At 36.3% G+C, this 16,001-nt stretch overlaps 1 protein-coding gene across 2 annotated transcripts in view; it reads left to right on the forward strand.

Annotated features, from left to right (window-relative positions):
- The window catches only part of LYPLAL1 (lysophospholipase like 1), a 106,822-nt gene that overhangs the window by 73,172 nt on the left and 17,649 nt on the right, over window positions 1-16,001 (forward strand). Inside the window, exon 7 of one of the 2 annotated variants that reach the window (XR_009563671.1) lies at window positions 5,121-6,006. The exons of the other annotated variant lie outside the window; for it this stretch is intronic. The gene's annotated coding sequence lies outside the window, so the exon portion shown is untranslated. Of the gene's footprint in view, window positions 1-5,120; window positions 6,007-16,001 lie in introns of those variants that run through there. 2 annotated transcript variants of the gene reach the window in all.

Consider the following 16,001-nt stretch of genomic DNA (forward strand, 5'->3'; position numbering starts at 1 on the left):
GCTTGGAGTGACTGACACCAGAACTTCCTCCCTTTATGACAAACAAATGCCTAACTTATGAGTAGATTTAACCCAAATTTCCATTTTCCAGAAAGTTAAGGAACAACATGTAGTAGAAAAGCCAGAAACTTAAGATTAGAACTCTAGGTTCATCATGACTTGAATATGAGCACAAGAAACCTTCTTCTCTGAACTTTTTTTCTCTCTGGCAGAACTATCTTGAGTATTAAATTAGGCATATTAAAAAAAGCACCTAATACTATGTCCAGGGGTTGTTCAACCATAGATTATTTTTGCTAGTATTGGTAATGGCTTATTAAGCAAAAGCAAATTTTTGAGATAATGTGTCACCGTTTCTAGTACATGATAATCAATAAATATTCTTTATTGAAGTATGGTTACTGTACAATATTATATAAATGCAGGTGTACAATATAGTGATTCACAATTTTTAAAGGTTATACTCCATTTATAGTTACTATAAAATATTGGCTATATTCCCCATATTGTACAACATATCCTTGGAGCTGATTTTATACCTAATAGTGACAACTACAAATTGGCACTTGCCATCTACCTCTGTAAGGATTAAATCATGACTCACTGCAGCTGCTGACCTTCAACACCCCCTGAAAGGAGTTCAGGGTGGAGATCAGGAATAAGGCACTCTGTGCTCTGGGAAAAACTGGCAGAACAGTCTTCAGATAGTTAGATATTTTCAGAAGATTTTATGAGCCCAGTTCTTGCATCTCCTCTTATCTAGAAAAGCACTAGAATCCTTCATGGTGACGTCTGCTCCTGGTGACTAGCAGTAACCTGCGTGAGACTAGCAGAAACCTCTGCAAAATATATGTACCTGATTTCATGGATTCCTCCTTTACCAAAATCACATACATACTGACCTTCCCCCCTACCTCTTTGGAGCAGTTTCTCAGAGCTATCTGAGATGCTGCCTCCTGGGCTATAATCCTCATTCACCCCCAGTAAAACTTAATACTCTCACGTTGTGCATTTTTCTGTCGACGATAGTATGTACCTCTTACTCCCGTATATTGCCCCTCCCCTTTCCTTCTCCTGACTGGTAACCGCTAGTTTGTTCTCTGTATCTGTGAATCTGCTTCTTTTTTGTTATATTCACTGGTTTCTTGTATTTTTTAGATTCCACATATAAGTGATAGCATACACAATTTGTCTTCCTCTGTCTGGATAGTTAATATTAATTCCTTTTAGTTCAGACTTTGCCCCTGAAGAATGAGTAATAGAATCCAAACTAAAGAAGTTTTGCTTTATTTTTTAAATAGAAAAGTGCAATGTAAAAATCTTATAAAGAAACATCTGTCAAATGAAATTCATAAGTTTCCCTACTTGGGAAAGTTCTCATTTGTGCCCTGTTATTTATGGTGCAGGTTTAAGATCATGTTGGGTGGCCCAGCTGTTCCTCCTGTGCATTAGGAATATCAGGCACTTCTTAAATCCAAGAGCAATAGCTCTTTCCCTTATGATCCAGCTCAGAAGATGTTGCAGTCCGTTGGACCAAAAGTTGAGTAGGGCCATAAACCAAAGCTGGGCTTTTCTTCTTCCAGTTTGCATGCTTTCTGTGGTTTATAATGTGATTGGTAACCAGGAAAGCTCAACATAACCAGCTCATTGCATCTGGGTTAAAATGTATGCAAAATTATAAACACTGGCAGCAGCCTCAGCTGAGGAGAGGCACCATGTTTATTCAAGAATATGGCATGATAGTAATCCAGCTCCTGGCATATGATACATTTCTTAAGGCCAAAACTCAAATGACCCACGTTATAAGTCTTTTATGAAAGCCTCAGGCATGTAGTGCTTATTTGATTTTTAGGAGAAATCACAAGAAATGTTGGTGAGTAAAGGGGGAAAGTGCAGAGAGGGTTAAAAAAAACTTGTTAACATGAAATCAATTTCAGAGACTTTTTAATCTTTGGAAAAGTGATATTACTGGACCAAATGATAGTCCCTCTATAAAGAAAACACTCTACCGCTTCTCAAAGTATTTCTTAATATGCATCTAAAGTTTCGTTGTTAAAGAGTCAAATTTTCCAAATTTTTTTTTCTCTGGAAAAGTATTACTTCATGGTTCCCAAGTTTCCAATCACTTAACATATGAAACATTGAAGTTTAAGAGTCAGACGCTCCAAGGGAAAAGCATCTGTTTGATGTAGGCAAGGTCTCTGACAAATTCAGTGTTAAAAGGCTCTTTGAGCTGCTCTTTGAAAATATATCACTTTATAATAAATCTCTGGGCTCTGACACAGTGATGAGGTCTGCTTTTATAGACTTAGGCAGGAGGATCTGTTTCCCACACCTGGCTCTCTGTGAGATGAGAGTGGCAAGTTTTAAAATCCAAATTAACACACAGCTTCAGGTTTAGGTGCTGACCTAAGTGGCTTTATTTTCTTTACATTCAGGACAAATATTCTCAGAAGACACCAAATTGTAAAAGATTCAAGGAGCAAAGGCTGCAGAAATATTATGACAGTTGCTGAGGCCGTGTCATCATGGCTTATGGATTTTGAGATAGTTGGTACAATTATTTCAGCCACCGTGGGGACTGGTTGATTTGCACAGAGAATGCGTTCCATGTAGAATGTTCTCTTTCAGAGCTGCTTCAGAGCATGAAAGCTATAGTGAAAATGGATATCTTTCTCGACATGGAGGAGTATTGTAATGATAAATTAGACACCTAAAAGTAGCACACATCTTTAAAAAATTGCATTCTATGTTCACTATATAACCTTTATATACCATAGATAAACAAAAAGGAAGTGAATTTCACCATCTAGAAATAACCACTTTTGACATACATTGATTTCTCTTACATAACATGGACTCCATGTTATTTTTTAATATTGTTTAAGATAGTGGTTTTGTCACATAATATGTTAGGACCATCATTCAATCAATCTATTTCTCTCTCTCCCTCTCGCACTTTCTGTAGTGTGTGTGTTTATATTCATTTTAATGATTACATAATGTTCCATTATATGGATGGATACCATCTCTTTCTAAAAGAAAGGCCAGACCTGTCTTCCCTGCACTGCTTTCAGAAACCAAAATCTAATAAACCACAGCAGAAATTGACACAACATTGTAAATCAACTATACTTTCATAAAATAAATCATATTTTTAAAAAATCTGATGAGTCAGCAAATTGCACCACAAATCATGAGCCAGACTGGGCTAGAGGCTGGTGCTGGACATTTTACTTTTGAATGTTAAATAAAAAACTTTAATTAAAAAAAAAAAATCATCACCCAGCCAAATAACTAGATGATCACCAATGATTTATGTAGACCCTCAAGCTTCTCTCCTATTTTATTTCCTTTCCCTCCCACCAAAAGAAACCACTATCATTAAGTTTCTGGGTTTCTATCATTCTCTTCCTTTTTAAAAAACAAACTATACACACACACACACACACACACACACACACATGTGCATGAGAGGGTACAATATGTGGCCTATTTTCTCTGCTATTTGGCCTTTGTAAAAATAGGATCATCTTGTTTGTGGCTTTCTTTATCCCTTAGCATTATGAATGTTTTAGGATTCATCCATATTACTGAATGTAATTAATTCCTGTGTAATATTCCACAGTGTTGAAATATTCCTATCTATCCATTCTAATGTTGATGGACATTTGTGTTGTTAGGAATGTGTGTGTGTGTGTGTTGCTCTTATAAACACCACCGATGTGAATATTCTTGTGCATGTGTCCTGACACATGAGCAAAAACATCAAGGAATGAAAATACTGGGTCATAGATTATGCTAATATTTGGCTGTACGATAAAATGTCAAATTATTTTCCAAAGTGGATTGTGCCAATTATGCTCCCACCCAAAGTACACAAAAGTGCATGAAAGTACTAGTTGCTCCATATTCTTGACATGGAGGAGTATTATAATGATACTGCTCATATCTTTTATTCATTTTCCCCTGGGTTTTTTCTTTTGTTTATTTAATTGCAGGAATTTAAAATAACACATTCTGAGTTTGTTGCTGAATAACTGAGTGGCTAATATTTTCTTCCATTCTCTGTCCTACGATTTTACTCTCTGTGTGGTGCCTTTTGATGAATAGAAACTCTTTGATTTTAATTTAGTCCAATTTAAAAATTTTCCCCTTCATGGCTAGTACCTTTTGTGTAATACCAACCTGTGTTCAAGAAATATTTTTGCCTACTCTAAAGTCACAAAGATATTTTCCTATGTTTATTTCCAGAAGTAAACCAATTAGACCTGTGTTTTGTTTAAAACTGATTTTTGTGTATGGTGTGATAGGACTCAAGATTCACTTTTTTTCCATATGGGTATTCAATTTACCTAATCCCATCAACTGAAATAACTATTATTTCCTCCACACTGCTCTGTTATCTTTGTTATACTCTGGTGACCATACATATTTGAGCCTGTTTCTTTCCCTCTGTTCCACTGGCCTCTTCTTACATCAGTGCCTCAAAGTATTAATTATTATCATTTTTATAATAGGACTTGAGGTCTGGTAGCATAAGTCTTCCAGTTTTTATTTCTTCTTAAAGATGGACTTGACTAGTATAGGTCCCCTGGATTTCCTTACAAATTTTAGAATCAGGATGTCAATATCCAAAAAAACAATTGACATTTTGATTGAAACTTTATTGAAACTATAGATCAATTTGGGGAGAATTGACACCATTACAATGACTTTTACTATACATGAACATGTTATATATCATTCCATTTATTTAGGATAATTTTAGTTTCTCTCAGTAATGTTTCTGATTTCTTTCATTGTTTTTGGCTTTTAATGTAGAGGTAGTGTACATCTTTTACTATGTTTATTATATGTGCTGTTTGTTGCTCCTGTTGTAAAAGTAGTTTTAAAATTTACTTTTCTATTAGTTTATTCTAGTGTATAGAAATACAATTTGTTTTTATCAATCTGGGATGCAGCAAACTAGCTAAATTCACTTATTAATTCTAATAGTTTGGCTGTAAGTCATTTGGGTTTTCTATGTTTAAAATCATTTTATCTGCAAAAATTGCACTTGTATTTCTTCCTCTCTAATTCTTATGCCTTTCATTTCTTTTTCTTGCCTTGTTGCACAGAGGAGAACCTCTATTTCAATATTGAATAAAAGTAACAAGAGTGGACAACCTTGTTTCCATTCCCAGCATCGGGAAATCTTTCAACAAATCACAACTAAATATAATGTAGATATTTTGTAGATACCTTTCATCAGATTAAGGAAGTTTCCTTCTATTCTTAGATTCTGAGTGTTTATCATGAACGGATATTGAATTTTATTTTTCTGTAACTATAAAGATGATGAAGATAAAAGAAAATCCACATGACTTTTCTCCCCTTTTCTCTTCATGTGGTAGATCACATTGATTGAGTTTTGAATTTTGAACCCCATTTGGTCATGATGCTCTATTCCTTTTATGTATTGCTGGATTTGGTTTGTTAATATTTTGTTTAGAATTTTTTAATCTCTGTTCCTAAGATAAATTTGCCTGTAATTTTCCTATTTATAATGTTCTTATCAGGTTTTTCTATCAAAGTTTAATTACATTATAAAATAAGTTAGGAAGTGTTCCTTTTTTCCTATTCTCTAGAAGAGTTTTTATAATATTGGTTTTATTGCTTCCTTAAATGTCTGGGAGAATTCACAAGTGAAACTATCTGGGCTTAGAGTTTTCTTTTGGTGGAGATTATTTAATATTATTTAAATATTTCAGATTTATTAGCATATAATTATTAATAATTGTCTCATTATGTTTTGAATATCTGTACAAAACATAGTGATGGCCTCTTTTACTAGAGGCTAATTTGAGCCCTTTCTCTCTTTCGCGCTCTCTCTCTCCCTCTCTCCCTGCTTTTAAAACTGATTGAGACATGCCTTAAAGTCCAGCATACTGTTGACTTTAGTAAATGTTCTATGTGCACTGCAAACAAATGTATATTTTGTTATTAGTTACTAGTTTATCCATTAGATCAAGTTTCTTAATTGTTTTTTCAGATGTTCTATATATTTGCTGATATTTTTGTTTGATCTGCTTGTTCTACTTTATCTTTTTAAAAATTATATTAAAGCATTTAAAGATGAAGTAATTTTTACATTTCACTTCCTCTCTATTAGATTATAAATTATGTATTATTTTACTATTTTTAATGATTACTTTAGATAATGCAATATGTATCCTTGACTTATTACAACTTTAATGTGGATTAATCCTTTTGCCATTTCCAAGACAATGCAAAAACTTTAGGGACAATTTATTTACTCCTCTGACACCACTTTTGCTATTTTTAAAATGTATTTCCATTCTATATGCATTTTAAGCTGTACAAGGCATTATTATTATCATCATTATTTAATACAGTCAGTATTTATTAAGATGTACATATTTACCCTTTTAATTGCTCTTTACCTCTTCCCGAATTTCCATGTGTCAATCCAGAATAAGCTTTCTTCTACCTAATGACATTTTAAATTTTTTTTCTTATTTATTTTTTCTTCTTCTTTTTATTAAAGAAAAATTGATTTACAATGTTACATAAGTTTCAGGTATACAACATACTGATTCAATAATTTTTTTTAGATTATACTCCATTTAAAGTTATTATAAAATATTGGCTATATTTTCTGTGCTGTACAATATATCCTTGTGTCTTATTTATTTTATGCATAGTATTTTGTACCTCTTAATCCCCTACCCCTATCTTGCCCCTCCCTCCTTCCCTCTCCCTACTGGTAGCTACTAGTTTATTCTCTGTATCTGCGAGTCTGTTTCTGTTTTGTTATAATCATTTGTCTTATTTTTTAGATTCCACAGTGTTAATATATAGTATTTGTCTTTCTCTGTCTGACTTATTTCACTAAGCATGATACCCTCCATGACCATCCATGTTATTGAAAATGGCAAAATTTCATTCTTTTTCATAGCTGAGTAACATTCACTTGTATATGTATACCACATCTTTATACATTTATATCTCTTTTTTTCAACATCTTTATTGGAGTATAATTGCTTTACAATGGTGTGTTAGTTTCTGCTGTGTAACAAAGTGAAGCAGTTATATCAGATGTATGTATATCCCCATATGCCCACCCTGTTGCGTCTCCCTCCCACCTTCCCTATCCCACCACTCTTGGTGGTAACAAAGCACTGACCTGATCTCCCTGTGCTATGCGGCTGCTTCCCACTAGCTATTTTACATTTGGTAGTGTATATATGTCAGTGCTACTCTCGCACTTCGTCCCAGGTTACCCTTCCCCCTTCCCATGTCCTCAAGTCCATTCTCTACGTCTGCATCTTTATTTCTGTCCTGCCCCTAGGTTCATTAGAACCTTTTTTTTTTAATGCCATATGTATGTGTTAGCATATGGAATTTTTTTTTTTTCTATTTCTGACTTACATCACTCTGTATGACAGACTCTAGGTCCATCCACCTTGCTACAAATAACTCAATTTTGTTTCTTTTTATGGCTGAGTAATATTCCATTGTATATATGTGTCACATCATCTTTATCCATTCATCTGTTGATGGACACTTAGGTTGCTTCCATGTCCTGGCTATTGCAAATAGTGCTGCAATGAATATTGTGGTACATGACTCTTTTTGAATTATGGTTTTCTCAGGGTATATGCCCAGTAGTGGGATTGCTGGGTCATATGGTAGTCCTATTTTTAGTGTTTTAAGGAACCTCCATACTGTTCTCCATAGTGGCTGTATCAATTTATATTCCCACCAACAGTGCAAGAGGGTTCCCTTTTCTCCACACCCCCTCCATCATTTATTGTTTGTAGATTTTTTGATGACAACCACTCTGTCTGGTATGAGGTGATGCCTCATTGTAGTTTTGATGTGCATTTTTCTAATAATTAGTAATGTTGAGCATCCTTTCATGTGTTTGTTGACAGTCTGTATATCTTCTCTGGAGAAATGTCTGTTTACGTCTTCTGACCATTTTTGGATTGGGTTGTTTGTCTTTTTGATATTGAGCTGCATGAGCTCCTTACATATTTTGGAGATTAATCCTTTGTCAAGTTGCTTCATGTGCAAATACTTTCTCCCATTGTGAGGGTTGTCTTTTCGTCTTGTTTGTAGTTTCCTTCGCTGTGCAAAAGCTTTTAAGTGTCATTAGGTCCCATTTGTTTATTTTTGTTTTTGTTTCCGTTACTCTAGGGGGTGGGTCAAAAAGGATCTTGCTGTGATTTATGTCATAGAGTGTTCTGCCTATGTCCTTTAAGAGTCTTAGAGCGTCTGGCCTTACTTTTAGGTCTTTAATCCATTTTGAGCTTATTTTTGTGTATGGTGTTAGGGAGTGTTCTAATTTCATTCTTTTACATGTAGCTGTCCAGTTTTCCCAGCACCACTTACCGTCTTTTCTCCATTGTATATCCTTGCCTCCTTTGTCATAGATGGGTGGGTGGGTTTATCTCATAGTTGGTTGGGTTTATCTCTGGGCTTTCTATCCTGTTCCATTGATCTATATATCTGTTTTTGTGCCAGCACCATACTGTCTCGATTAGAGTAGCTTTGTAGTATAGTCTGAAGAAAGGGAGCCTGATTCCTCCAGCTCCTCTTTTCTTTCTCAAGATTGCTTTAGCTATTCAGGGTCTTTTGTGTTTCCATACAAATTGTGCAATTTTTTGTTCTAGTTCTTTGAAAAATGCCATTGGTAGTTTGATAGGGATTGCACTGAATCTGTAGATTCCTTTGGGTAGTAGAGTCATTTTCACAATGTTGATTCTTCCAATCCAAGAACATGGTATACCTCTCCATCTGTTTGTATCATCTTTAATTTCTTTCAGCAGCACCTTATAGTTTTCTGCATACAGGTCTTTTGTCTCCTTAGGTAGGTTTATTCTTAGGTATTTTATTCTTTTTGTTGCAGTGGTAAATGGAAGTGTTTCCCTAATTTCTCTTTCAGATTTTTTCATCATTAGTGTATAGGCATGCAAGAGATTTCCTGCATTAATTTTGTATGCTGCTACTTTACCAGATTCATTGATTAGCTCTAGTAGTTTTCTAGTAGCATATTTAGGCATCTCTGTGTATAGTATCATGTCTTCTGCAAACAGTGACAGTTTTACTTCTTTTCTGATTTGGATTCTTTTTATTTCTTTTTCTTCTCTGATTCCTGTGGCTAAAAATTCCAAAACTATGTTTAATAATAGTGATGAGAGTGGGCAACCTTGTCTTGTTCCTGATTTTAGAGGAAACGGTTTCAGTTTTTCACCATTGAGAGTGATGTTGGCTGTGGGTTTATCATATATGGCCTTTATTATATTGAGGTAGGTTTCCTCTATGCCTACTTTCTGGAGAGATGTTATAAATCAGTATTGAATTTTGTCAAAAGCTTTTTCTGCATCTATTGAGATTATCATATGCTTTTTCTCTTTCAATTTGTTAATATGGTGTATCGCATTGATTGATTTGCACATATTGAAGAATCCTTTCATTCCTGGGATAAATGCCACTTGACCATGGTGTATGACCCTTTTAATGTGCTGTTGGATTCTGTTTGCTAGTATTTTGTTGAGGAATTTTGCATCTATGTTCATCAGTGTTATTGGCCTGTCATTTTCTTTTTTTGTGACTTCTTTGTCCGGTTTTGGTATCAGGGTGATGGTGGCCTTTGTACAATGAGTTTGGGAGTGTTCCACCCTCTGCTCTCTTGTGGAAGAGTTTGAGAGGGATAGGTGTTAGCTTTTCTCTAAATGTTTGATAGAACTAACCTGTGAAGCCATCTGGTCCTGGGCTTTTGTTTGTTGGAAGATTTTTAATCACAGTTTCAATTTCAGTGCTTGTGATTGGTCTGTTTATATTTTCTATTTCTTCCTGTTTCAGTCTCAGAGGTTGTGCTTTTCTAAGAATTTGTCCATTTCTTCCCAGTTGTCCAATTTATTGGTATATAGTTGCTTGTAGTAATCTCTCATGATCCTTTGTATTTCTGCAGTCAGTTTTTACTTCTCCGTTTTCATTTCTAATTCTGTTGATTTGAGTCTTCTCTGTTTTTTCTTCATGAGTCTGGCTAATGGTTTATCAATTTTGTTTATCTTCTCAAAGAACCAGCTTTTAGTTTTATTGATCTTTGCTATTGCCACGTTCATTTCTTTTTCATTTATTTCTGATCTGATCTTTATGATTTCTTTCCTTCAGTTAACTTTGGTGTTATTTTGTTCTTCTTTCTCTAATTGCTTTAGGTGTAAGGTTAGGTTGTTTATTTGAGATGTTTCTTGTTTCTTGAGGTAGGATTGTATTGCTATAAACTTCCCTCTTAGAACTGCTTTTGCCACCTCCCATAGGTTTTGGGTCATCATGTTTTCATTGTCATTTGTTTCTAGGTATGTTTTGATTTCCTCTTTGATTTCTCCAACGATCTCTTAGCTATTTAGTAGTGTATTGTTTAGCCTCCAAGTGTTTGTATTTTTTACAGTTTTTTTCCTGTAATTGATATCTAGTCTTATAGTGTTGTGGTCAGAAAAGATACTTGATACGATTCAATTTTCTAAAATTTACCAAGGCTTGATTTGTGACTGAAGATATGATCTATCCTGGAGAATGTTCCATGAGTCCTTGAGAAGAAAGTGTATTGTGGTGTTTTTGGATGGATTGTCTTATAAATATCCATAAGTCCATCTTGTTTAATGTGTCATTTAAAACTTGTGTTTCCTTATTTATTTTCATTTTGGATGATCTGTCCATTGGTGAAAGTGAGGTGTTAAAAGTCCCATACTATTATTGTGTTACTGTCAATTTCCCCTTTCATGGCTGTTAGCATATGCCTTATGTATTGAGGTGCTCCTATGTTGGGTGCATAAACATTTACAATTGTTATTTCTTGCATTGATCTCTTGATCATTATGTAGTGTCCTTCTTTGTCTCTTGTAATAGTCTTTATTTTAAAATCTATTTTGTCTTATATGAGAATTGCTATTCCATCTTTCTTTTGATTTCCATTTGCATGGAATACCTTTTTCCATCCCCTCACTTTCAGTCTGTATGTGTTCCTAGGTCTGAAATTGTTCTCTTGTAAACAGCATATATACAGGTCTTCTTTTTGTGTCCATTCAGCCAGTCTATGTCTTTTGGTTGGAGCATTTAATTCATTTACATTTGAGGTAGTTATCGATGTGTGTGTTCCTATTATCATTTTCTTAATTGTTTTGGTTTTGTTATTGTAGGTCTTTTCCTTCTCTTATGTTTACTGCCTAGAGAAGTTCCTTTAGCATTTGTTGTAGAGCTGGTTTGGTGGTGCTGAATTCTCTTAGCTTTTGCTTGTCTGTAAAGTTTTTAATTTCTCTATCGATTCTGAATGAGATCCTTGCTGGGTAGAGTAATCTTGGTTGTAGGTTTTTCCCTTTCATCACTTTAAATATGTCCTGCCTCTCCCTTCTGGCTTGCAGAGTTTCTGCTGAAAGATATCAGCTATTAACCTTACGGGGATTCCCTTTTATGTTTTTTGTTGTTTTTCCCTTGCTGTTTTTAATATTTTTTCTTTGTATTTAATTTTTGATAGTTTGATTAATATGTGTCTTTGCATGTTTCTCCTTGTATTTATTCTGTGTGGGACTCTCTGTGCTTCTTGGACATGATTGACTATTTCTTTTCCTATGTTAGGGAAGTTTTCAACTATAATCTCTTCAAATATTTTCTCAGACCCTTTCTTTTTCTCTTCTTCTTCTGGGACCCCTATAATTTGAATGTTGATGTGTTCAGTGTTGTCCCAGAGGTCTCTGAGACTGTCCTCAATTCTTTTCATTCTTTTTTCTTTATTCTGTTCTGTGGCAGTTATTTCCACTGTTTTATCTTCCAGGTCGTTGATCCATTATTCTGCATCTGTTATTCTGCTATTGATTCCTTCTAGAGAATTTTTAGTGTCATTTATTGTGTTGTTCATCGTTGTTTGTTTGCTCTTTAGTTCTTCTAGGTCCTTGTTAAACGTTTCTTTTATTTTCTCCATTCTATTTCCAAGATTTTGGATCATCTTTACTATCATTACTCTGAATTCTTTTTCAGGTAGGCTGCCTATTTCCTCTTCATTTGTTTGCTCCAGTGGCTTTTTACCTTTCTCCTTCATCTGCTGCATATTTCTCTGTCTTCTCATTTTGCTTAACTTACTGTGATTGGGGTCTCCTTTTCACAGGCTGCAGGTTTGTAGTTCCTGTTGTTTTTGGTGTCTGTCCCCAGTGGGTCAGGTTGGTTCAGTGGGTTGTGTAGGCTTCCTGGTGGAGGGTACTGGCTCCTGTGTTCTGGTTGGTGGGGCGGAATCTTATCTTTCTGGTGGGCAGGGCTGCATCTGGTGGTGTGTTTTGGGGTGTCTGTGAACTTATTATGATTTTACACAGCCTCTCTTCTAATGGGTGTGGCTGTGTTCCTGTCTTGTTAGTTGTTTGGCAGGGGGCATCCAGCACTGGAGCTTGCTGGCTGTTGGGTGGAGCTGGATCTTAGCATTGAGATGGAGATCTCTGGGAGAGCACTCGCTGATTGATATTACATGGAGCTGGGAGGTCTCTGGTGGTCCAATGTCCTGAACTTGGCTCTCCCACCTCAGAGGCTCAGGCCTGACACCAAGCCAGAGCACCAAGACCCTGTCAGCCACATGGCTCAGAAGAAAGGGAGAAAAGATAGGAAAATAAATAGTAATAATAATAAAAATTATTAAAATAGAAAAATAATAATAAAAAAAGAAGAGAGCAACAAAACCAATAAACAAATCCACCAATGATAACAAGTGCTAAGAACTAAACGAAGATAAACATAAAAATCAAAGACAGATCAATCACAGAAAGCAAACCCCAAGTCTACAGTTGCTCCCAAAGTCCACTGCCTCAAGTTTGGGATGATTTGTTGTCTATTCAGGTATTCCACAGATGCAGGGTACATCAAGTTGATTGTAGGGATTTAATCTGCTGCTCCTGAAGCTACATGGAGAAATTTCCTTTCTCTTCTTTGTTCGCACAGCTCCTGGCGTTCAGCTTTGGTTTTGGCCCCACCTCTGCATGTAGGTTGACCTCAGGCATCTGTTCCTGCCCAGACAGGAGGGGGTTAAAGCAGCAGCTGATTAGGGAGCTCTTGCTCACTCAGACCAGGGGGAGAGAGGGGTATGGTAGTCATAATTGGAATGTGTGGTGATCCTGGGATGGCAGAGGCCTGCGTGACGTTGCAACAGCCTGAGGTGCGCTATGTGTTCTCCTGGGGATGTTGTCCCTGGATCACGGGACCCTGGCAGTGGTGGGCTGCACAGGCTCCTGGAGTAGGGGTGTGGATAGTGACCTGTGCTTGCACACAGGATTCTTGGTGGCTGCAGCAGCAGTGTTAGTGTTTCATGCCCATCTCTGGGGTCTGTGGCTCGTGCCCATCTCTGGAGCTTGTTTAGGTGGTACTTCACCTTCTGTGGGCAGATGGGGAAGGAATCCCCTCTCCTCATGTACCCTGAAACAATGATCTCTTGCCTCTTTGTCAGGTCCAGAGATTTTCCTGGACTCCCTGCCGGCTAGCTGTGGTGTACTAGCCCCCTCAGGCTGTATTCACGCAGCCAACCCCAGTCCTCTCCTTGGGATCTGAACTCTGTAGCCTCAGCTCCCAGCCCCCACCCGCCCCGATAGGTGAGCAGACAAGCCTCTCGGGCTGGTGAGTGTTGGTCAGCACCACTCCTCTCTGCGGGAATCTCTCCACTTTGCCCTCTGCATCCCTGTTGCTGAGCTCTCCCCATTGGCTTCAAAGCCCCCCCTCCGCCCACCCCCTGTCTCCACCAGTAAAGGAGCTTCCTAGTGTGTGGAAACTTTTCCTTCTTCACAGCTCCCTCCCAGAGGTGCAGGTCCCGTCCCTATTCTTTTGTCTCTCTTTTTTCTTTTGCCCTACCCAGGTATGTGGGGATTTTCTTGCCTTTTGGAAAGTCTGAGGTCTTCTGCCAGCGTTCAGTAGGTGTTCTGTAGGAGTTGTTCCACATGTAGATGTATTTTTGATGTACTTGTGGGGAGGAAGGTGATCTCCACGTCTTACTCCTCCACCATCTTTAAGTTTCCCCTCTAAAACCTTTTTTAAATTGTTGCTTTCAAGTTAGTCAACTGATGACGATTTCTTTAAGTTTCTCACTTGGGAGGGGTGTATGGTAGATGGTCTGAAAATGTCTTTATTTTGCTTTTATGTTTAAGAATACATATACTGCATATATAATTCTAGGTTGGCACTTATTTTCTTTCAGCACTTTGTATAATTCCATTGACTTTTATATTCTGTTATTTCTGTTGAGAAGTCAATTTTAATTTCATTGTTTTTTTTTAAGAATAATGAGTATTTTTCCCCCTAACTTCCATTAAGATTTTTCTCTTCATATTTTGTTTTCAGCTGTTTTAATATGACAGTGTTAGTTGTGAATTTCTGCCATTCTGCTTGGTGTTCATAGTGCTTCTTGAATTTCTGTATTGATGTCTTTCTCAGCTCTCGTCTCTTCAACACTTATTTCTGTCTTGTTTTCTCAGTTTTTTCTTCTGGAATTCCATTTTTACACAGGTTAATCCTTTTCACTGTGTGCCATACATTTTACCTCCTTTTCTGTGTTATTATTTTTGTCCCTATGATTCAGTTTGGATATTTTCTACTGACCATCTTCCAGTTTGCCAACACTTTTACAGCTGCATTGAATCTCCTTTTAAGCACATTTATCAAATTTTTAATTTGGGGTATGATTTTTTCAGTTTGGGAATTTAAATTTTCTTTATATAAATAAATAAATAAATAAATAAATAAATAAATAAATATATATATATATATATATATATATATATAGCAATTCTCTGCTAGTATTCTTGATCTTGTAATTACAACTAATTCAACAGTGATACCCAAAAACTCCAATTTTCTCTTGTGCCTCTGTTTCTACTGTCGATTTTTTCTCTTGATTTTCACTTGTTTGGTTTTGTCTCTTGTAATGCCTTTTATTTCAAGGAAAAACTTGAGAAATAATTTGAAACTTTGGATGATGTTATCTTTGTTCAGAGAGTTAACTTTATTCTAATTGGCAGTTAATCTAGGGCAATAGTATCATAATTAAATCATATATTAAGGATATTTAATTATGTCAAATATTAAATATTAGAGTTCTCAGCCTTTCTGAGGCTTCAGCTACAGAGAATTGATTCCTAGCACTAGTGTGGATCCCTTCAAGGATCTAAGTGACGATTTTATATGTTCAAAAAAGCCCTACCTCCATGGTAGTTTCTAAACTAAAAGTTTTATTCCCAAACCCAGGAAGATTGAAAGAAGCTTTGTTCACTTTAGTGGCTTCTTCACTCATGTCTTTCAAATTAGCAAACATCTGAAGAGGAGACATGTAGATAAATGTTGCACTCATTTCTCTGCCTCTCCCTTCTGTATTGTATCTTGGCTCATCACATTCCTCCGCCTTGGTAGTCCTCCAGTGTTTTAGAACTAACATTTAAATTTGTCCAGTGTTTCTAGTTGTTCTCAGATGGATGGTTGTGCTGCCATAAGCTATTACTATGTTTTAAAATATGAATGGGGCTTCCCTGGTGGCACAGTGGTTGAGAGTCCGCCTGCCGATGCAGGGGACACGGGTTTGTGCCCCGGTCCGGGAGGATCCCACATGCCACGGAGCAGCTGGGCCCGTGGGCCATGGCCGCTGGGCCTGCGCGTCTGGAGCCTGTGCTCCACAACGGGAGAGGCTGCAACAGTGAGAGGCCCACGTACCAAAAAAAAAAAAAAAAAAAAAAAAAACATGAATTAATGAAATACTTCAAAGCACAGAAAAAATGCAAAAAGAATGATATTATAAGATTTAACATGAAAAAATTTGAAAATAGAAAGCCTAAGGTGAGAATATGTTTCAGAGGAATAAATAAAACCCATGAAGGAGGGAAAATGATTTAATATGGGAAATTCATAAAGGAAAAAATGATTTTCTCTATATTGAAGAAAGAGCTGACTCTAAAGCTTAGACACACTCATTGTAT

This window comes from Globicephala melas, chromosome 1 (genome assembly GCF_963455315.2).
Source record: "Globicephala melas chromosome 1, mGloMel1.2, whole genome shotgun sequence".
NCBI lineage: Eukaryota > Metazoa > Chordata > Mammalia > Artiodactyla > Delphinidae > Globicephala > Globicephala melas.